At 33.8% G+C, this 23,290-nt stretch overlaps 1 protein-coding gene and 1 pseudogene across 3 annotated transcripts in view; one reads left to right on the top strand and one right to left on the bottom strand.

Annotated features, from left to right (window-relative positions):
- LOC101965612 (regucalcin-like) overlaps positions 1-23,290 on the bottom strand; it is a 237,350-nt gene that overhangs the window by 42,846 nt on the left and 171,214 nt on the right. For 2 of the 3 annotated variants that reach the window (XR_013432230.1, XM_078035590.1), the window contains 2 exons: positions 11,057-11,100; positions 4,627-4,774 (listed from right to left, as the gene is read on the bottom strand). The gene's annotated coding sequence lies outside the window, so the exon portion shown is untranslated. Of the gene's footprint in view, positions 1-4,626; positions 4,775-11,056; positions 11,101-16,076; positions 16,243-23,290 lie in introns of all 3 variants that reach the window. The other variant, XR_005731753.2, reaches the window with a different exon arrangement.
- LOC101965020 (putative ribosome biogenesis protein RLP24 pseudogene) lies at positions 5,758-6,248 on the top strand (annotated as a pseudogene).

The following is a 23,290-nucleotide window of genomic DNA, read 5'->3' as shown; positions in this document are numbered from 1 at the left end:
AGAGCAGCTATTATATTAATGTAGATTCTGTAGTATGCATATTGTACTAATATAAAAGACTATATGATAGCTATACTAACCTATTCTGCAGCCACAGTATGCATATATTAATACTAAATACCACAAGGAAGTTTATACAGTAGTGTAAGATGCTACAGTAAATACACTACATTACTATTAAAGGCAAAAGTTTAGTTGTTACATTAGTATTAGATACTATATTAGTTTTAGATAGTATTCTGAATATCATAATAGTATTGGCAGCTACTATATAAGATTTAGATGCTACATTATGGAGAATTTATTAATATTAATAGCCATAGGAAAGCTATCTTATCAGTTTTAGATGCCAAACAGGCAATCACACTAGTACCAATTGCTTCAGATCAGCTATTATACTAGTATTAAGACCACAGGGGAGATATTATATCCATTTTAGATAATAGAGTATGCATATCTTATTTGTATTCAAGGCTACAGGGCAGCTATTATATCAGTATTAGATGCTACACTAAGCAGTTTTAGATGTTATACTAATATGATACCATATCATTATTAAAGGCATCATAGCAACTATTTGTTTTAGGTGCTACAGTATGTATATTATTTAGTATTGAAACCACAGTACAGCCATTATATTAATTCAAATGCTACAGTATGACACTATATTAATATTAAAGGTCACAGGGCAAATATTTTATCAGTTTAAGATGACATAATATGAATATCATATTAGTATTATATATTATATTATTAAAGGCCACAGGGCAGCTTTTATATTAGGATGGATATTTTATTAGTTTTAAAGATATCGGGGAAAACATTATATCACTTTTAGATGTTCTAGCATGGATATCATATTAGTATTAAATGCCCAGGTCAACAATTATGTCACTTTAGATGTTTAAGTATGCATAATATATTAGTATTAAGGTCAACATGGAATTGATATTTTAATTTCAATAGTATAGCATGAATATCATTAGTTTAACGGCTTCTAAGCAGATATTTTACTAGATTAATGTACTATAATATAAATATCATGCTAATATTAAAGGCCACAGAGCATCTGTTTATCTTTTTTAGATTCTATATCATGTATATTAAATATTAAAATCCACCAGAATGTTATTATATTGGTTTCACAGCCTGTAGAAAAGGTAGCACCTTCATATTAAAGGTCATGTTTATTATATTGGTTTTAGAGGCCATAACATAGATATCATATTAGTATTAAAAGCTAAGGAGAGCTATTGTATTTGTTTTAGATGCTATAATATGGATATCACATTAGATTTAAAGGCCACAGCCCAGCTACTATATTCATTTTAGATACTATAGTTTAGATATCATATTAGTATTAATGCTTCTAATTTTTGTTTTTTATGCTATAATATGAAAATCATATTAATAGTGAATGCCATAGAGCAACTATTTTATAAGTTTTCCATGCCATAAATATGGAGATCATATCAGTAACAAAGGCCACAGGACACCTATCATATTAGATTTAGAGGTCATAATATGGATGACATATTAATAGTGAAATCTATAGGGAAGCTATTATATTATATTTTATGCTATCACAAGGTTATTATATTAATATAAAAATACAGAGGGAAGCCATAGGATGGATATAATATCTGTATTGAAAGGCCACAGGACAACTTTTATATTAATTTCAGGGACCATAATTTTTATATCATATTAATATTAAAGACTATGGGGCAGGGGCTGGGGTTGTGATTCAGTGGTAGAGCACTTGCCTGGCATGCATAAGGCAATGGATTTGATCCTTAGTACCACATTAAAATAAATAATTAAATACAGATGTTGTTTCCATCTATAACTTTAAAAAATATTTTTAAAAGGCCAAAGGGTAGGCTGGGGTTGTGGCTTGGTGTAGAGTGCTTGCCTAGCATGTGTGAGGCATTTGGTTTAATCCTTAGCAGCACATGAAAATAAACAATATGGGCTGGGGTTATGGCTCACCAATAGAGCACTTAGCACATGTGAGTTCTTGGGTTTGATCCTCAGCACCACATAAAAATAAATAAATAAATATGTAAATAAATAAAATAAAGGTATTATGTCCACCTACAACTAAAAAAGATTTTTTTAAAGGACACAGGGCATGCATTATATTAGTTTTAGATGCTAAATGATGGATATTATGTTAATATTAAAGATCACAGTTTACCTATTTTATTAGTTTTAAATGCTGTACTATGGATATCATTAGTATTAAAGACCACAGGACAACTATTATAATATTTTATGTACCAGAGAGCATAACAGGTTAATATTGGAGGCCAAAGGAAGCTATTATATTAGTTTTAGAGTCCAGAGTATGGATATTACATTAGTATGTAAGGCCATAGTGCCACGATAATATCAGTTTCTGATGCTGTATTATGGATTTTTGTTATAATTAAAGGCCACAGTACAGTTATTATATTAATTTTAGAGGCTATATTACAGAGACCACATTTGAATTACAAAGCACAGGTCAGCTATTATATTAGCACTAGGTGCTATAGTATGAACATCATTAAGTATTAGAGGCAAAGGTACATGAATTAGTTTAAGATGCTATATATTGATATTATATTAATATTAAAGAACACAGGAGATCTATTAGATGAGACAGTATGTATGTTACAGTAGTATGAAAGGCTATAAGACAGCTACTATATTAGATTGGGATGTTTTGCTATGGATATAATATTACTGTAAAAGACCAAAAAGCAGTTATTATATTAGTATTAAATGCTATAATGTGCATACTATATTAGTATTAGAAACCAAAGGTCAGCTATTACATGTTTTAGATATACATTAAAATCTCTTTTAGATAGAGACTCATGCTTATAGTCTTAAAATCAATTATGGTGAAGATTTCTGGAGAAACTTAGTTAAGATTTTCTTTGGTGGAGGGGGTGCACTACAGAAGATTCTTTTAGCAGTGCAGTCACACTAAGGTAACTTCTGACCAGCAATTATCCCTAGTGCCCACATTAACATGAGACTGACTTGTAGATGAATCCCCCTAAATAGGATGACCACCATGACAGTTCTGGAGAGCACCAGCTAAGGTCAAAAACTCTACTGCCCAATGTGAAGGAGGAGAAGAACACCTGATTGGCAGAGTACAGAGGTGGTCCCCATTTCTCCTGGAAAACATCAAACACTACTGAAGTTTTGGACAGCCAAGAGATGAGAGAGAGAGAGAGGGAGAGAGAGAGAGAGAGAGAGAGAGAGAGAGAGAGAGAGAGAGAGAGAGAGAGAGAGACTAAAGAGAGAGAGACACTAGAGAGAATACTTAGGTGAACACTAAGTTGGCAAAAGATACAACAATATAGTAAGTAAGTGACATTTCTGAATACTTGAACAAAAGCATAGACTTAAAAAAGTAGTCTTTACATTATCTGAGGAAAGAACTAAGAATCAACCATAAAGAAGTAAGCAGTTGGCCTTTTGAATACAATAGAACACAAATGAAGAAAATCAAAGTTTGATGAAGAATCTGGGTTTTAGAATTTAAAGAATTAAATATAAAGTAAATACCTAAAAAGCCAATTACATAGACAAGTCATTAGAAGACATGGAGAATCCTTAGCAACTTCTAGAATAGGTCAAAGTCCAGGAACATAGTTGAGTTGAGGCTGGCTGAGCATCCTTGGGAGGGACAGTTTTGTCATGAGAGGAAGTGGTGAAGGGCTACACAGTAATCTGTAAGAAATTATTGTCAAGGGTTACATAAGGAGCTGAGAAAGGAGGTGGTAGAGGGATATACGGGAGATGAGGGAAGTTAGTGAAGGAAAACATTGGAGTTGAGAGGTGTTGGTGGAGGGCTAAAGAGGATGGGATGAGAAGAGATGGTGGAGTGCTACAAAGAAGCTATGAGAGGACATGGTCAAGGGCTACACATGAGCCCTTGAGAGGAGGTGACAAGAGAGTACATAGGAGTGGATAAAAGAAAGTGGTGGAGGGCTAAATGCTGAGATGAGAGGAGATGATGGAGGGCTACAGAGAAAGCTGTGAGAGGAGGTGATGGAAGGTTACACAGGTAGAGATGAAAGATGCTGGTGGAGTGTTACACAGGAGGAGATAAGAGGAGAAGGTTGAGAGCTACACAGGGTCAGTAAAAGCAGACAGTGGAGGGCACACCAGAAGCCATATGGGATGTGATACAGGGCTACACAGGAATTAATAAGTGGTGTAGGGTCACAGAGTGGGTCATAAGAAGTGGTGGTCAATGTTAACACAGTATGAAACGTAGTATCCCAGTGATACTGAATTCTAAGGAATTCTTGGTTTGACCCTTCTTCTGACCTCCCTTACCTATTCATAACTCTAAAACACTAACACTTCTTTCTATCTCCTAGCTCTTACCTCACCCTAGAAACCCTAAATATAAGCCCACAAACCATGTGCTTCTGTTTAACATCTATTCTGTAAACAACCCCTACCTATTCTGTACTCAACATCTGACCACACTCCAGACCACAAATTTGCTCAGGCTCAACTTCATTCATGATACCCACCCTAACCGTAATGTTCACCACATAATTTTGTTTTTCTGATTTTGATCTTGAGAAGGGGCTAGACTTCAGCCTGCCTGACCTTGAGAAGAAGATGGTTACAGTGTGGATGACATTTGAAGGTAGGCCTCATTCCTCCATCCAGGGCTGGTTTGCCACATCTGCTTCTTGTAAAGCATTCTTCTGGAGCAGGTTGGAGAGATCCTGGTTTGCCTCAATGTGATTTTTACCTGAAACAATCAAGCTACTTTTCCCACAGTCATTGTGAATATTGCACCTGAGTGTCACACCAGTCTTGTACTAAGACATATTTATATCCTGTTAATGATATTAAAACAGGCTCTGAGCATTCAGATGGCTTCTATGGGGCACATGCTGGTAAGTGAGAACAATCCCAAAACCCACTCCCAGCTCCTCTACCACTTTTACCTTATCTAAGACAAAGAAGAAGGGATTTCAGTTTTTGACAGGGTATTCTCAACAGGGACAGTATTCTCTGAGGCAGATGTTGCTTCTGGGGATGGGATACTGACCCAGGACAGCTGAAGTGTACTGAAGAAGGGTGAGGGGGCATTTACAAGGTATAGTATAAATATCATATTAGTATTCAAGGCCTACATGGCAGCTATTATATTAATTTTAAAAGATGTAGTAGGATATTATATTAGAATAAAAGGGCACAAGGCAGTTGTTATTTTGGTTTCAAGGCCAAATTATTAATATTATATTAATATTAAATACACAGAACACCTATTATATTAGCTTTAGTTGCTATAGTATGGATATGACAGTAGTATTAAAGACCACCATGCAAGTATTATACTGGTTTTGGATGCTATAGTATTAACGTCATTTTAGTATTTAATGTCACAGGGCTACTATTATATTAGTGTTAGATACTATGGCATGATATTAATGTTAGAGGCCACAGGGAAGCTATTATTTAAGTTTTAAATACTATAGTATGGATATCACATTAGTATTCATTGCCACAGGGCAGCTATTATATTAGTTTCAGATGGAGTGCTATGGATATAATATTAGTGTTAGAGGCCACAAGTCAGCTTTTATATTAGTTTTAGATGGCATGTTCAAATAGTGTAATACTATTGGAGGCTAAGGGCATATATTACGTTAGTTTTAAGATGTAATAATATGGCATCACTTCTTCCCCAGCTCATGGCCTGGTTGGTGGGGTCCCACAAGTATCAACATGCATATCAAGAAGTGTTATTTCTGTTCAGGGTCCACCTACCCTGTCCATAGCATCATGTTCACCTTCAATTATTGCAAGGTATTCAGATTCTGTAAATTCATTGTACTAAGAACTTTAAAATGAAGCATAATCTTCACAAGGCCAGGTGGACTACAGCATTCAGGAAAGCAGGTAGTCAAGAGCTTACAGTGGATAATTCATTTGAATTTGAAAAATGTAGAAATGAACCTGTCAAATGCCAGCAAGAACTATGGAATAAAACTATTAATGCAATGAAGAGAGTTGAAGAGATCAAACAGAAACACCAAGCTAAATTTATAATGAACATATTGAAAAAAAAATAGAGCTACAGAAAATTCAGGACATTAAAGAAATCAAGCAAAACTGCGATCCTATCTGAGCCCCTCTTGCAAGCAAAGGAAAGAAGTTGGAAAAAAATGGTACAGCAGTTACAAGAAGATGTGGACATGTGGACATGTTTATTATAAATCTTGCTCTCTGTTACCATTTCTATATGTACATTTGAAAATCTCCTTTGGAGATTTAGAATTTAATTCTAAAGTATTGATTTTTATATAAAATCATTGAAGTGAAAGATGATTACAAATAATTTTCTTCTACATTGCTATCTGCAAAGCATCAGATCATGGTTGTTACATTGCGCCTCATTGTAACATCTTCACTGATAGATGTGCTTATATAAATCATGAGAATTTTGTTTATAAATGCACAAGCGGATTGTGGGCAGAATAATGGCACTAGGCATCATTTATGTAATAACTAATTACAAAAATTTATGGCCAGTAATATATAAAATAATTGTTTTTGCAATTAAAAAATGATGCAGCAGCTGGGGTTGTAACTCAGTTGTATAGTGCTTGCCTAGCATGTGTGAGGCATTAGGTTTGATTCTCAGAACTGCATATAAATAGATAGAGTAAAGGTCAACTGACAACCAAAAAAATATTTTAAAGATACATAATATAAATATTATATTAGGTTAAAGGCAACAGGGAATATTCTTATTATTTTTATTTGCTAATGTATGGACATTACATTAATATTAAGATGATTAAAGACCCTAGAAAGCCTCTTCTTTATTAGTTATGTTGCTATATTATGAATATTACATTAGCATTCAAGGGCACATTGAAGTTTTTATATTAGCTTGAGATGCTGTAGTATGAATATCATTTTACTATAAAAAGCTACAGGGAGTTATCATAATAATTTTGGACAATATAACTTGGATATTATATTAATGTTAAATGCAACAGGGCAGCTATTATGTTATTTTAGGAGTCATAGCATGGATATTACAGAAATATAAAAGGCCACAGAGAAGTTACTATGTTTATTTTAGATTCTCTTATATGGCTATTAAATTAATATCAAAGGTCACAATGCAACTAAAGTACTAATTTTAGATGCTATATTATGAATACTTTGTTACATTAGAGGCCATACGACAGGTATTACATCATTTTTTGATGTTGTAATTTGGACATTATATTAGTAATAAAAGTTACAGGGCATTACAGTGCTATAAATTACAATTCTATAATTTGTGTACTGTACTATAATATTATATTGATAACCAGTGGCAGTTATTTATTAGTTTTACATGCCATAAGATAGATATCCTATTAATATAAAGCCACATGGCAGCTATTATATTAATATTAGGTGGTACAATGTGAATATCACAATATTACTAAAGGTCATAGAATGAATGAATGAATATATATATATATATATATATATATATATATATATATATATATGCCATAGCATTTAATATTAAAATACACAGTTTGAGTTTATTAATATTAAAATACACAGTTTGAGTTTATTAAAATATTAATTTTAGATGTTGTCTATGGACATCACAATAACATTAATGTCTACTGGCTGGCTCTTTATTTTATTTGAATGCTATATTATAAATATCATATTAGCTTTAATTGCCCCAGGGCAATTATTATATTAGTTTCAGATGCTGTAGTTTTGATATCTCATTAGTATTAAATTCACCTATTTATTTAAGATATCCCATGCTATGGGGCTAGAATTGTGGCTCAGTGGTAGAACGCTGGCATAGCATGTGCGAGGCCCTGGGTTCAATCCTCAGCACCACATAAAAATAAATAAGTAAAATAAAGGTATTGAGTCCAACTACAACTAAAAAATAAATTAAAATATATATCATACTTTGTATATTATAATAGTTTTAAAGGCCAAACTTCAGCTATTGTATTAGTTTTAGATGCTATATGTGGATATCATGTTAGCATGAAAAGTGAGATTAAAGTAATTACATTGATTCTGGAGGCTACACTATGGGTATTATATTAATGTAAGAGCCTTCAGGATAGGTATTGTTAATATAATACACAGGGAGATGAGAAAAGAACTGGTAGAGGAATATACAGAAAATGAGAACAATTGGTAAAAGAAAACACGGGAGTTGAGAGGCCTGTTTTATACGCCACAGTAGGGATATTGTTTTAATAATAACAGGCAGTTATATTAATTTTTGTTACTATAATATCTACATCATATTAGTATTAAAGGCCACAGGACAGTTATTACATTAGTATTAGACACTATATTAAAGATGTTACATCAGTATAAAAGACACAGGACATTAATATATCAGTGTTATTTTTGCTACTGTATGGATAGCATGTTAGTATTAATTGTATTAGGGCAGCTATTATATTTGTTTTAGATGTTATAGTACAGATATGATATTAAAATTAAAATCCTCAAAGCAATATCATATTAGTTGTAGATTGTACAGTATGGATATTATAGTAGTGTTTAAGGTTACAGGGAACAAACTGTATTAGTTTTAGAATCTCTAATATAGGGAATATATTAATTAGAGTCACCAGAGTGCAGCTATTATCTTTTTTTTTATTTTAGAAGCTACAGTATTGATATGAATATTAAAGGTCACAAGGCAACTATTCTATCAGTTTCAGAGGCTCTAGCATAGATATCACATTAATATTTAAGGTCATAGGACACCTATTACATTAGTTTTAGATGCTGAAGTGTTACTAGTAAAGGCACAGGGCTGCTATTGTATTAATTTTAGATGATTTTTAATAGTCATTTTTTAATATGACTATTATATTAGAAATGAAATCCACAGTCAGCTGTCTCAGATGCAATAATATGGATATTATAGTAATGTTCAAGGACACAGGATAGCTATTACATGAGTATCAGAAATACACTATGGATATTATGTTACTCTTAAAGACCACAGGAAAGTTATTAGTTTTAAAATACAAAACTATAGATTTTGAGAATTAACACCACAGAAAATCTATTATATTATTACTAGATAGTACAGTATGGAATCATATTAGTATTAAAGGCCAGACGTATTAGTTTTACACATTATAATATAGATATTATGTTAGAGTTAAAGGGAAGCTTTATACTAGTGTTAGACACTTTAGTATAGTTATTATTAAATTAACACTGAAGGTCATAGGGTACTTACTTAATTAATGTAAAATGGCATGTATATTACATCAGTAAAGAAGGCCAAACAAAGTTCACCTATTATTTTAGTTTTAGAAGCTATAGTAAAATATCATTGTAATATTAAATGCCATAGTACAGCTATTGTATTAGTATTAGATGTTATACTAATAATGTTTTATTAATATTAAAAGTCACAGGAAATTAATATATCAGTCTTCAATGCTATCAATATGGATGTCATGTTAGTTAAAAATCACAGATCAGCTATTATATTAGTGTTAGATGCAATAATATGGTATTGTATTAAAATTAAAGGCCATACAGCATCTATTACATTAGTTTTAGGGGAAAAAATTATATATATATATATATTTGTACCAGTGATTGAATTGAATCCAGGGGAAACTAACCACTGAGCAACATCCCCAGCTCTTTTTTATATTTTATTTAAAAATGAGGTCTTGCTGAGTTGCTAAGAGGCATACACCACTGCACTTGGCTAGAATCTATATTACTGATATTATATCAATTATAAATGCCACAGGGCAACCATTATATTAGTATTGGATGCCATAATACAAATAACATGTCAATATTAAAGGGCACAGGGCATACATTATATTAGTTTTAGATTAGTTTTTTATTAAAGGCCATGAGACAAAGATTATATCAGTTCGAGATGTTATATTTTGGCTATTATATTAATATAAATGGCTACAGGGCAGCTATTCTTTTAGATGCTATAGAATGGATATTATATTAGTAATAAAAGATACAGGGAAGCTATTACACTAGTCTTAGAGTACACAGTAGGGATGTCACATTAATATTAAGACCACAGAGCAACATTATATTAGTTTTAAATATGTACTATGGATATCATCATATTAGTATTAAATACCACAGTGCAGCTCTGATACGAATTTTCAATTCTATAGTCTAGAAATCATATTAATATTAAAGATCACATCTATTATCACATTTCCATGCTCTAACATAAATATCATATCAGTAATAAAGACCACAGGGACTACTCTTGTATTTTAGAGGTCACAATATGAATATTCTAAACTATTATATTAGGATTTGAGGCCAGAGTATGGATATTATATAAATATCAAAGGCCACAGGGAACATATGTTATTAATTTTAGGTGCCATAATATGTATATCAGATTAGAATTAAAAGCCAAAAGGCAGCTATTATATATGTTTACATTAATAATAAAGGTCACAAGGCAATTATTAAATTACTTTTACATGCTATAGTATGAATATTAAAATAATATTAAAGGCCACAGGGTAGCTATTATATTAATTTTAGATCACATAGCATAAATATCTTATTAGTATAGAGACCATAAGCCAAATATTATTTTAGTTTTAGATGCTATAATTTGGATATCATATTAGAATTAAACAGCCTCAGGGCCATTGTTATTTCAGATTTGAAGGCCACAACATTGATATTATATTAATATTCAAGGCTGCAGAGCAATTACTATATTAAGTGTGTATGGTACAGTACAGATATCCTATTAGTATTACAGGCCAGCGACACAGCTTTTCAGCTGCCAAGCCATGCAGCTGGTGCACTAGTCTCTGTTGAGAAGCAGCAGCCAAGCAGCAGAGCAAAGCAGAGAAACAACAACCTGGGCAGGCTGGAACACAGGTGCCAAGCATGGGCCACAGCCTCAAAGAGTCTGCCAAGCTGGCATTGGGGGTCTGAGGTGGGGTGGATCACTGCCCCAAGCAGGCCATGGTGCACTGACCTGTCATCCCAAGATGACACTGACCTGTCATTCCAGAGGAGCAGGGAGATAAAGGAAGTAGGACAAACCTGAAAGAAATTTTTATATATTAGCTTAAGATGCAATAAGATGGATATTACATCAATATTAAAAACCACAGGTCATGCATTAAGTTTATTTCATATGTTATTGTATAGATATTATATTAGTATTAAAGGTCACAGGGAAGCTAAGTATTAGTTTTAGAGTTTATACTATGGATATGATGTTGGTGTTAAAGACAATATGCAACTGTTATATTATTTACAATGATAAAGTATGGATACTACATCAGAACTATAGGCCACAGGACTGCTATTTTATTAGTTTTAAATGCTATAGTGTGGATATCATAAAAGAATTGAAGGTCACAGTGCAGGTATTTTATTCACTTTAGATGCTGTAGTATAGATTTTATATAGTATTAAAAGGCCTCAGGGAAACTATCACTTCAGTTTTTTAGGAGATACAGTGTTGATATTATTAAAGGCCATAGGGCAGCTAGTATATTATATGCTATATGTGGATATTGTATTAATATAAAAGGCCACAGAAGAGCTATAATATTACCTTTAGAAGCCACAGTATAGTTATAATATTAATAATATTATAACAGGCAACTCCTTTAGTACTTAGTATAGATGCTGTAGTATGCACACCATAATTAAAGCCCAGCCAGGCATTGGCACATGCCTTTAATTCTAGTGAGTTAGGAAGCTGAGGAAGGAGGATTACAAGTTCAAGTCCAGCTTCAGCCACTTAGTGAGTCCCCAAGTAATTTATCAAGACCCTGTGTCAAAATAAAAAAAAATAAAAATAAAAAGGGCTGGGGATGGGGTTAAATGCCTCTAGTTTCAATTCTTATTACCAAAAAAAGTATTAAAGCTAAAACTTCAGTAATTATATTAATTATATGTATATATATCTTATTAGTATTATGCTATTATACTCATTATAGATACTATAGTTTGGGTATCATATTACTATTAAGTGCTAGATCTATAGGCATTTTGTTAAATTATTTTAACTTTAGATGCTATAGTATGCATATCATAATAGTATTAATGTCCACAGGGCAGCTATTATATTACTTTTAGATGACATAGTATGGAGATTTTATTAAATAAAAATGCTATATATTATAGATATCATATTATATAGATATCATATTAAAGGCCACAGAGTAGCTATTATATCAATTTAAGATGCTATAATAAGGTGTCATATTGGTATTAAAGAATACAGGGCAGCTATTATATCAGTTTTAGAGACAATCTTATGGCAACTACATTAGTTGCCACAGGGTAGATATTATATTAGCTTGAGATGCTATAGAATGGATATTAATTTTGTATTAAAAAACTACAGGCCAGCTATTATTTTGGTTTTGGATTCTATAGTTTGGATATATTATTAACATTAGAGGTTACAAGGAATTTATTATATTAGTAATAGTATTAAACCTCAGAACAGTTATTATATTAGTTGTACTTACTATAGTATAGATATTACTTCAATATTAAAGCCACATATCAGGTATTATATTAATGTAAATGCTGTAGTATGGATATTATACTAATATTAAAGACTACAAGAGAGCTATATTATCCTATTCTGCAAGCACATATGCATATATTAATACTAATTGCCACAAGAAAGTTTTTACAATACTGTAAGATGCTACAGTAAACATACTACATTAGTATTAAAGGCCAAAGTTTAGTTGGTATATTAGTTTTAGATACTATGTTATATTTTGATAGTATTATGGGTATCATGATAGTATTGGCAGTTATTATATCAGATTTAGATGCTACATTATGAAGAATTTATTAATGTTAATGGCCATAGGGCAGCTATCTTATCAGTTTTAGATGTCAAAACAGGTAATAAAATTAGTACTACAAGACAGCTATTATATTACTATTAAAACCACAGGGGAGATATTATATCCATTTTAGATGATAAAGTATATATATCTTATTTGTATTCAAGGCTGCAGGGCAACTATTATATCAGTTTTAGATGCTACACTAAGCAGTTTTAGATGTTCTACTAATATGATTTCATATCAGTATTAAAAGTATCAGGGTAACTATTTGTTTTAGGTGCTACAGTATGTATATTATTTAGTGTTAAGACCATGATACAATTATTATATTAATTCAGATAATACAGTATGATATTATATTAATATTAAAGGTCACAGGACAGATATTTTATTGGTTTAAGATGACATGATATGAATACCATATTAGTATTATATGTATTATATTATATTATTAAAGGCCACAGGGCAGCTCTTATAATAGCTTTGGATACTATATGATGAACATTTTGTTATATTTAAAGATCTCGGGACAGCCATTGTATCAGTTTTAGATTTTCTAGCAAGGATATTGTAAATTAGTATTAAATGCCCAGGTCAACAACTATGTCATTTTTAGATGTTCAAGTATCTATAACATGTTAGTATTAAAGTCAACATGGTAATTGATATATTGATTTCAATAGTATAGCATGGATATCATTAGTTTACTGGCTACAAAGCAGATATTTTAATGTACTATAATATAAATATCATACTAACATTAAAGGCCACAGAGCACCACTTTATCAGTTTAAGATTCTATATCATGTATACTAATATTAAAATTGACCAGAGAGTTATTATATTGGTTTCACAGGCTGTAGAAAAGGTGTCACATTCATATTAAAGGTCACAGGACATCTATTACTTTGGTTTTAGAGGCTATAATATGGATATCATATTAGTATTAAGGCTACAGGGGCACTATTATATTAGTTTTAGATGCCATAATATGGATATCACATTAGATTTAAAGGCCTCAGCCCAGCTACTATAATCATTTTAGGTACTATAGTTTAGATATCATACTAGTATTAAAGGCCTCTAATGGCTCTGATATTTGTTTTTGATGCTATAATATGAAAATCATATTAATAGTAAATGCCACAGAGCAGCTATTTTATCAGTTTTCCATGCCATATTATGGTGATCGTATCAGTAACAAAGGCCACAGGACAGCTATCATATTAGATTTCGAGGTCATAATATGGATGACATATTAATAGTGAAGTCTATAGAGTTCATGCTGTCACAAGTTTATTATATTAATATTAAAGGAAGAGGGAAGCCATAGGATGGATATAATATCAGCATTAGAAGGCCATAGGACAGCTTTTATATTAATTAAAGGGCCATAAGTTTTATATCAGATTAATGTTAAAGGCCATGGGACAGGGGCAAGGGCTGTGATTCAGTGGTACAGCACTTGCCTGGCATTCATAAGGCAATGGTTGGATCTTAAGTACCACATAAAAATAAATTAATTAAGAAATGGTATTATGTCCATCTATAACTTTAAAAAATATTCTTAAAAGGCCACAGGGTAGGCTGGAGTTGTGGCTTGGTGGTAGAGTGCTTGCCTAGCATGTGTGAGGCACTGGGCTTGATCCTCAGCACCTCATAAAAATAAATAAATTATGGGCTGGGGTTGTGGCTCAGCAGTAGAGCACTCATTTAGCACATGTGAGTCCCTGGTTCAATCCTCAGCACTAACTAAAAATAAACTTATAAATATGTAAATAAATAAAATAAAGATGTTTTGTCCATATACACTAAAAAAAATTTCTAAAAGAACACAGGGCAAATATTATATTAGTTTTAGATGCTAAATTATAGATATTACATTAATATTAAAGGTCACAGGGCACCTATTTTATTAGGTTTAAATGCTATATTATGGATATCACTAGTATTAAAGACCACAAGGCAACTATTATAATATTTTAATTACCAGAGAGCTTAACAAGTTAGTATTGAAGGCCACAGAAAGCTATTATATTAGTTTTAGAATCCACAGTATGGATATTACATTAGTATATAAGGCCATAATGGCACTATAATATCAGTTTCTGATGCTGTATTATGGATTTTATATTACAATTAAAGACCACAGTGCAACTATTATAACACTTTTAGAGGCTATAGTATATATACCGCATTTGTATTAAAGATCTATTATATTAGCACTAGATGCTATAGTATGAACATCAATAAGTATTAGAGGAAGAGGTACATGAATTAGTTTAAGATGCTATATATTGATATTATATTAACATTAAAAAAGATCTATTATATTACAGAGGAGATCTATTATATTACATGAGACAGTATGTATGTTACATTATTATGAAAGGCTATGAGATAGCTACTCTATTAGATTGGGATGTTTTCCTATGGATATCATATTACTGTAAAAGACCAAAAAGCAGTTATTATATTAGTATTAAATGCTATAGTGTGCACACTATATTAGTATTAGAGATCAGCTATTACATTTGTTTTAGATATATATTGAACTCTCTTGTAATTAGAGAGTGTTTGCTGATAGTCCTACAATCAATTATGGTGAAGATTTCTGCAGAAACTTAGTTAAGATTTTCTGTGGAGGAGGGGGTAACTCTACAGAAGATTCCTTTAGTAGTACAGTCACACTAAGGTAACTTCTGACCAGCAATTGACCTCAGTGCCCACATTAACATGAGACTGACTTGAAGATTAAGCCCCCTAAATAGGATGGCCACCATGACAGTTCTGGAGAAGACCGGCTAAGCTCAAAAACTCCACTGCCCAAAATGAAGGAGGAATTGAACACCTGATTGTCAGAGTACAGACATGGTCCCCAGTTCTCTTGGTAAACATTAAACAGTAATGAAGTTTGAGGACAGCCAAGAGACGGGGGGGGGGGACCAGGTGAACACTAAGTTGGCAAAGGCATTACAATAATGCAGTAAATAAGTGAAATTTTTGAATTCTTGAACAAAAGCCATATAGACTTACAAAAGTAGTCTTTACATTATCTGAGGAAAGTACTAAGAATCAACCCTGAAGAAATAAGCAGTTGACCTTTTGAATACAATAGAACACAAATGAAGAAAATCAAAGGTTGATGAAGAATCTGGGTTTTAGAATTTAAAGAATTATATGTAAAGGAAATACCTAAAAAGCCAATTACATGGAGAAGTCATTAGAAGACATGGAGAATCTTAAACAACTTCTAGAATAGGTCAGAGTCTCAGGAACACAGTTGAGTTGAAGCTGGCTGAGCATCTTTGGGAAGGACAGTTTTGTCATGAGAGGAAGTGGTGAAGGGCTACACAGTAACCTGTAAGAAATTATTGTCAAGGGTTACATAAGGGGCTAAGAAAAGAGATGGTAGAGAAACATACAGGAGATAAGAGCAGTTGGTGAAGAAAAACACCGGAGTTGAAAGGTATTGGTGGAGGGCTGAAGAGGATGGGATGAGAAGAAATGGTGGAGTGCTACAAAGAAGCTGTGAGAGAACATGGTCAAGGGCTACACATGAGTTCTTGAGAGGAGGTGACAAGAGAGTACATAGGAGCAGATAAAAGGAAGTGGTGGAGGGCTAAATGCTGAGATGAGAGGAAAAGATGGAGGGCTACACAGAAATTTGTGAGAGGAGGTGGTGGAAGGTTACACAGAAATGAAATGTTCTGGTGGAGTGTTACACAGTAGGAGATAAGAGGAGAAGGTTCAGAGCTACACAGGGTCAGCAAAAGCAGACAGTGGAGGGCACACTAGAAGCCTTATGGGATGTGATACAGGGCTACACATGAAGCTGTGAGAGAAGTGGTGTAGGACCACAGAGTAGGTCATAAAATGTGGTGGTCAAGGAAAACACAGTATGGAGGATGCTATCTCAGAAATGCTAAATTCTAAGAAGCCTGGTTTGACCCTAATCCTGACCTGTATTGCCTACCTGTAACTCTAAAACCGAACTCTATTCCCTATTTCTTAGCTCTTACATCACCCAAAAAATCCTGCATCTAAGTCCACAAACTATGTACTTCTGGTTTATCATCTATTCTGTAAATCATCCCCACCTATCCTGTACCCAACACCTGACCACAACCCAGACCACAAATTTGCTACCCAACCCAGACCACAAATTTGTTCAGGCCCAACCCCAACCATAATTTCTGCCCAAACCCTAATGCTCACCATATAATTTTTGTTTCTGATCTTCACCTTGTGGAGGGACTGGGCTTCAGTGTGATTGACCTTGAGAAGGGGATGGCTTCAGTGTTTATGATATTTGAAGCCTGGCTTTATTCTTCTATCCAGAGCTGGTTGGTCATTTTGCTCATTTTTTGGAGTATATTCTTCTGGACTAGGTTGGAGAGATGCAAGTCCTGCTTCCCTTTAATATGATCTTGATCTATGACAATAAAGCCACTTTTTTACAGTCATTGTGAATACTGCACACAAGTGTCACACCAGCATTGTACTGGGACATTTTTATACCATTAATTGTATTTAAAAAGGCTCTATGTATTGAGGTGGTTGCCCTGTGCCATATGCTTGTAAGTGGCAGAGCTAGAGTCCTGTGCAAAACCCCCAGCCTCATACCCAGCTCTCCTAACACCTTCACTATCTCCAAGACAAGGAAGGAAGAATCTCAGTCCCTGACCAGGACAGTGTTCTCAGGGGCAGGTGTTGCAGGTGATGATGTCCTAGAAGTGGTGGATGAGTGATGAAGCAGGGTGAGGGGGTGTTCACTCGGCTTTACCTGATCCTCAGTTTTGGCCTAGATCCCTATGAGCTCTAACCACAAGAATTCTGGCCTGGAAGGGTTTGAGGTCAGGCTGCACACTCCCCAAACAATAGAGGCTGGTTTCTAAACCAAGAGCATCTGGTAATTTCAAACTCATTTTTCAGCCTCCTGGGAGCCAGAAGTGGCCTTCATCAGACCCTCCAGTTGTGTCCTGTCTCATCCCAGATTCCAAACATAGCTTCTTCTCTGCCCAGAATGGCCACAGTCCAACCTGGCCAGTCATCTTTGCAGAACAGAACAGAAGTTTTCCTTTGCAGATCAGGCAAAGGAGGTGTCTGGAGACTGTTGGCATCATTCAGCCTTACTTATATCCCAGGAAAAGAGGAGATGGAGGCCAACTCTGCTGGTCCACTTGAGTTACTAAGTCCCCAACTGGACAAATGGGGAAACCCAATGCTCTTGTGGCAAGGGTTTTTATACTTGTATACTTGGCTTAAATTTTCACAGAGCATAAAAGTGCCACCAGAACATGGCACAGGACTCTGAACATGTGGGGTTTTGCCAGATCCAGAGCCTCTTGGGACACTTAGAGATTAACCTATGCAGATAGAAGTCAGTCTTCATTCCTTTTCTCGTTTCTCTCTTTTGTTCTGGTGCTATGAGTATCAGCAAGAAAAAAAGAAACTCAGCTTTTCCTTCTCTGTTTCTATCAAACTTTGTGTGTGGAATAGTTTGCTATTCACACAAAAAGTAAAAATAGAATTATCATACTACTCAACAACTCCATTTCTATGTATTTAACCCCAAAGAACTGACAAGAGGTATTAAAAGAAAAGTACATGTGTATACTTTCTATCTGTTAAAGTCATGAGAATGAGGGACAGGCTAAAATGGAGTTTTAGGAAAAGAATTTTATGTATGAGTAAAAAAGAAATGCTTTTTTTCCCCAGTTGGGCAGGTAGTGAAAGTGAGGATTGATTGCCATGGAGAAGCTTGCTGATGTCCTGATTTGGAAGCTAAGTGATGGTCACCTGAGAGTATCCATTCCTACATTGAGTAAAATACATTTCAGTGTTTTACATGGAGATACAAACCTGGCATAGCAATGACTACTGGGGAATGTGAGTGAAAAGATACAGAGCATTTTGCACCACCAATGCAGGGTTCCTGTAAGTTTAGCACTATGAGAAAATCAACTGCTTATTAAAAACTACCATGTCAATACTATGCCAGAAAAACAGACATCAGACTTTATTAGGGAAGTTGGCCCTTATAAATCCAGCTCAGCCAAATCTCAGAAATACCATTGCAAGAAAATTTTTCATTACAAGCCACTGTGTGTGTGTGTGTGTGTGTGTGTGTGTGTGTGTGTTACATTAATATTAGAGGCTAAATTTTGGATGTTATATTAGTATAAGATGGTCACTTAGTGACTATTATAGTAATATAAAACCAATGTTTTCATACTAGATTAGCATTAAAGACCACAGTCTGGATATCACTGTGAAGGCAGTAGGGGTCCATGGTAAGTAAATGTATTACTATTAGAGGTCATCTATTTACACTGTAAGCATACTTTGGGAAACATTGTGAATATCACATTAGTATTAAAGAGCAAAATGTGTATACTGTAATAATATCAATGACAAAAGGTCATGTATGCTGTAATCCCAAAAGCTCATAAGGCTGAGGCAGGAGGATGGCAAGTTCAACACCAGCCTCAGCAACAAAGTGAGGCCTTAAGCAACTTAGAGACATCCTGTCTCAAAAATAAATAAATAAATAAATAAAAAGGGCTGGCATGTAGCTTAATGGTTAATTGCCCCTGGATTCAATATCTAGTACAAAAAAAAAAGATCAACTATTATATTAGGACTAGATGCCTCTGTGAGGACATTGTATGTGTCATGAGTGGCAGAGGATCCAATGAAGATATTATCTGCATTACAGGCCTTAGTGAGGATATTATATAGGTCAGAGGTTTCAGTTTAGATATTATATTAGTGGTAGAGTCCTGAATAAAATATTATATTAGTGTAGCAGGTCTTGTTGAAGATACTATATTAGTATCACAGGTCTCAGTAATAACACTATATGTGCTAGAGATTTCAGTGAGAATATTATATGTTATGGAGGCTTCAGTGTGAATATTATGTGTGTCAAATACCTAACTTGGGACAATATCTGAGTATCTAAAGCCACTGTGAGAATACTATATTTGTCAGAGACCACAGTGAGATTATTATTGAGTATCAGAGGCCCAACTGTAGAATATGATAATTATTAAAGGTTAATTGAGGATATTTGTTAGAGTACTCATTGAGAATATTATATGAGTGTCAGAGGTCTGAGTGAGTATATTACATATGGCATAAGCTGCAGTGAGAATATATATACACCTTTATATAAATTATATATTTATGTAATGTATGCAAATATATGTTTATGCAAATATATTATATATATGTGTATATGTGTGTGTGTGTCTGTGTGTGTGTGTGTGTTCTGGGGATTGAACCAAGGAGTACTTTACCACTGAGATACATCCTCAGCTCTTTTTATATATTTATTTTGAGATAGAGCTTCATCAAATTTTTGAGGCTGGATTCAAACTTGCAATCTTCCTGACTCATGCTCCCGATTCATTGGGATTACAAGTCTATGCCAGTATATTCAAGTTATTGAGAATATTATTGAGTGTCAAAGTCTTCAATAGGTCATTATGTATTAGATCACTCAATGAGTATATTATATCACTCAGAGGACTCAATTAAGGTATTATTGTTGCCAGAGGCCTCAGTGAGATTGTTATATGAAGATCCAGAAAACTCAATGAGGATAATATATGATATGTCAAGATCATTGTATTGCCATGAGAACCTAATAAAAAAATATGTGTTATAGTCTTAACTGATGATATTATATGAGTATCAGAGATTTCAGTGGGAATATTATGAGTGTCAAGAGAACTTGGTGACATGGATGTGTAACTGATATGATTCTGCAATCTGTATATGAGGTAAAAGCTTTGTAATGTTTTGAACAACCAATAATAGAAAAAATTAAGAAAAGAGAACTTGGTGAAGTTATTATATATTTCAGAGGCCTAAATGAGACTATTACATGAATGTCAAAGTATTTTGTGTGGATATATATGTCTCATCCACCTCATTAATAATATTACATTTGGGGCTGGGGTTTTGGTTCAGCAGTAGAGCACTTGCCTAGCACATGTAAAGCCCTGGGTTTAATACTTAGCACCACATAAAAATACACAAAAAATAAAGGTACAGTACCTCTGTGTCCTGCTACAACTAAAAAATAAAAAATTAAAGAATATTACATAAGTGTAAGATAACTCAGTGAGCATATTATATGTATTAGACTCATCATTGATGATATTACATTTGTCAGAATCTCAGTGGTGATATTATATGAGTGTCAGAGGCCTCAATTAAGCCAATATATATTTTAGTCTATTTAGTTAACATATTATATCTGTAAGAGGACTCACTGAGGATATTATATGTCCACTTATATGTGTCAGAGGACTAAGTGATGATATAAATTTTAAAGATATCAGCATGGATATCAAATGTGTCAGATAACTCAGTGTGAAAATGTCAGAGGCATCAGTAAGAATATTATATTTGTAAAAAAAAAGAATATTATATGTGTGCCACAGGTCTTTTCAGAGCCTCAGTGAGTATACTGTATCTCGTAAAGGCTACAATGAAGATACTATATTAGTGTCACAGGACTCAGTGTGGATATTACATGAGATATAGAACAGAGAGAGGATGTTATATGTGTTAGAGAACTCAGTGAGCACATTATATGTATCAGAAACCTCAGTGAGAAGATTGTATTCTTTAGAAGTTTTAGTGTGGATAGTGCATTAAACAGAGGCCTCAGTAAGATCATTATATAGGTTAGAGGCCTCATGTGAACATGATATTTGTTATAAACCTCAGAGAATTTATCATATTAGTGCCACAGGCATCAGAAAGGATATTATATAGGTAAGGGCCTTAAATTACATATTATATGTCAGAGCACTGAGTGAGGACATTATAGATGACAGAGGCAACATTACATGAGTGTCAGAGGAATCAATGAAAATATTATATGAGTGTTACAGACCTCAATGAGTGTATTCTGTAAAATGCCTCAGTGAGGCATTACATCTTTTACATAGATGGAGCTTCACTGAGGACATTATATGAATATCAGAGAACTCAATTAGAATTTCATACAAATGTGAAAGCCCTAAAAATATTATGTATATCAGAAGTTTCAGTCCTCACTGAAGCTCTTATTGTTTGTTAGAGACTTCAGTAAGCATAGTAAATGTGTTAGAGTTTACAGGAGGATATTATGTGTCAGAATCCAGAGCAAGGCTATTACCTGAGTGTGAGTAGTATATGTATTAGAGCCCTCAATCACACTGTTATATGACTATGAACAACCTTATATGAGAAAAATATCTGAGTGGAAGAGGCCTTGTTGAAGGCATTGCATGTGTTTGAGATCTCAGTATGTTCAATCTATGGCTCAAAGGTCTCGGGAAAGAAATCCTATGTGTCAGATGCCTCACAGAGGATAAAACAGAAATGCCAGGCTACTGAGTGAGAACATTAACTGTGTTAGAGTCCTCAGGAAATAAGGTATACTAATGTCACATACTTCAGTGAGGATATTACTGTGTTGAAGGCCTTGGCATTTGTGCTGCTTGGGTGAAAGTCACAAGTAGAGCTACAGTCTGTGTCAGAGACTTCAAGAAGACACTTAAAAGTGTCAGAGGACCTCAGAGATTTAGAGGCCTAAGGGAGTATATTATATATGTCAGAGTCTTCAGAAAGATATTACATGAGCCCAAAATCTCATTGAGGCTATTAACTGAGTCAGAGGACTCAACACTGGTACTTCATTGTTGTTAGAGGTCTCAGCAGAGGATAGATTGCTTTTTAGAGGGGTAAGAGAAAATATATTTTCCTGAGGCCACTGTGATGATACCATGAGTCAGAGGCTTCAGTGTGGGTAGAACATATAAGAACCTGAGTGAAGATTTCATAAACCTTAGGGGGATTATGATGGAGTATCTCAGAATTCAGTGAATAAAATCTATTAGTGTCAGAAGCCACATTGAGGAAATTTTATGCATTGAAATCTTCTATGAGTATATTATATAGGTTTCAGAACTCTCTGAGAAAATATTATGATTATAAATGCTGTGAGTGAGGATATTTTAGAGCATCTTTAGGAAGTTGCTTACAGGTGTCTGTATAATCAATGAAATAAAATATGAATATCAGAAGCCGAAGTGTATATAGGATGCAAATGTCAGAGGAGGACCTATTGTGAATATCCTATCAGGGATAAGACCACCAGGAGGTTTCTATTTGAGTAGTCACCATCAGAATAAGGATATTACATGGGTCATAGTCATTAGTGTGCCAATGGTAAGAGTAAGAGGCCTTTGCAAATACAGTATATGTTTTCAATACTTGATGTGGAAAGTTAATTCCAGAGTGAGGCTATTAGTTAAGTTTCAGCAACTTTTAGCAAGAATCACATATGTGACCCAGAAATCAATAATAAAATATTATCCAGCTACAGGCCTCATTGAGGATGTGTC

Source organism: Ictidomys tridecemlineatus (genome assembly GCF_052094955.1).
Source record: "Ictidomys tridecemlineatus isolate mIctTri1 chromosome 1 unlocalized genomic scaffold, mIctTri1.hap1 SUPER_1_unloc_4, whole genome shotgun sequence".
NCBI classification, from domain to species: domain Eukaryota; kingdom Metazoa; phylum Chordata; class Mammalia; order Rodentia; family Sciuridae; genus Ictidomys; species Ictidomys tridecemlineatus.
Note: the sequence above shows the minus strand (reverse complement) of the source record. Positions and strands in the feature narration are given on the sequence as shown.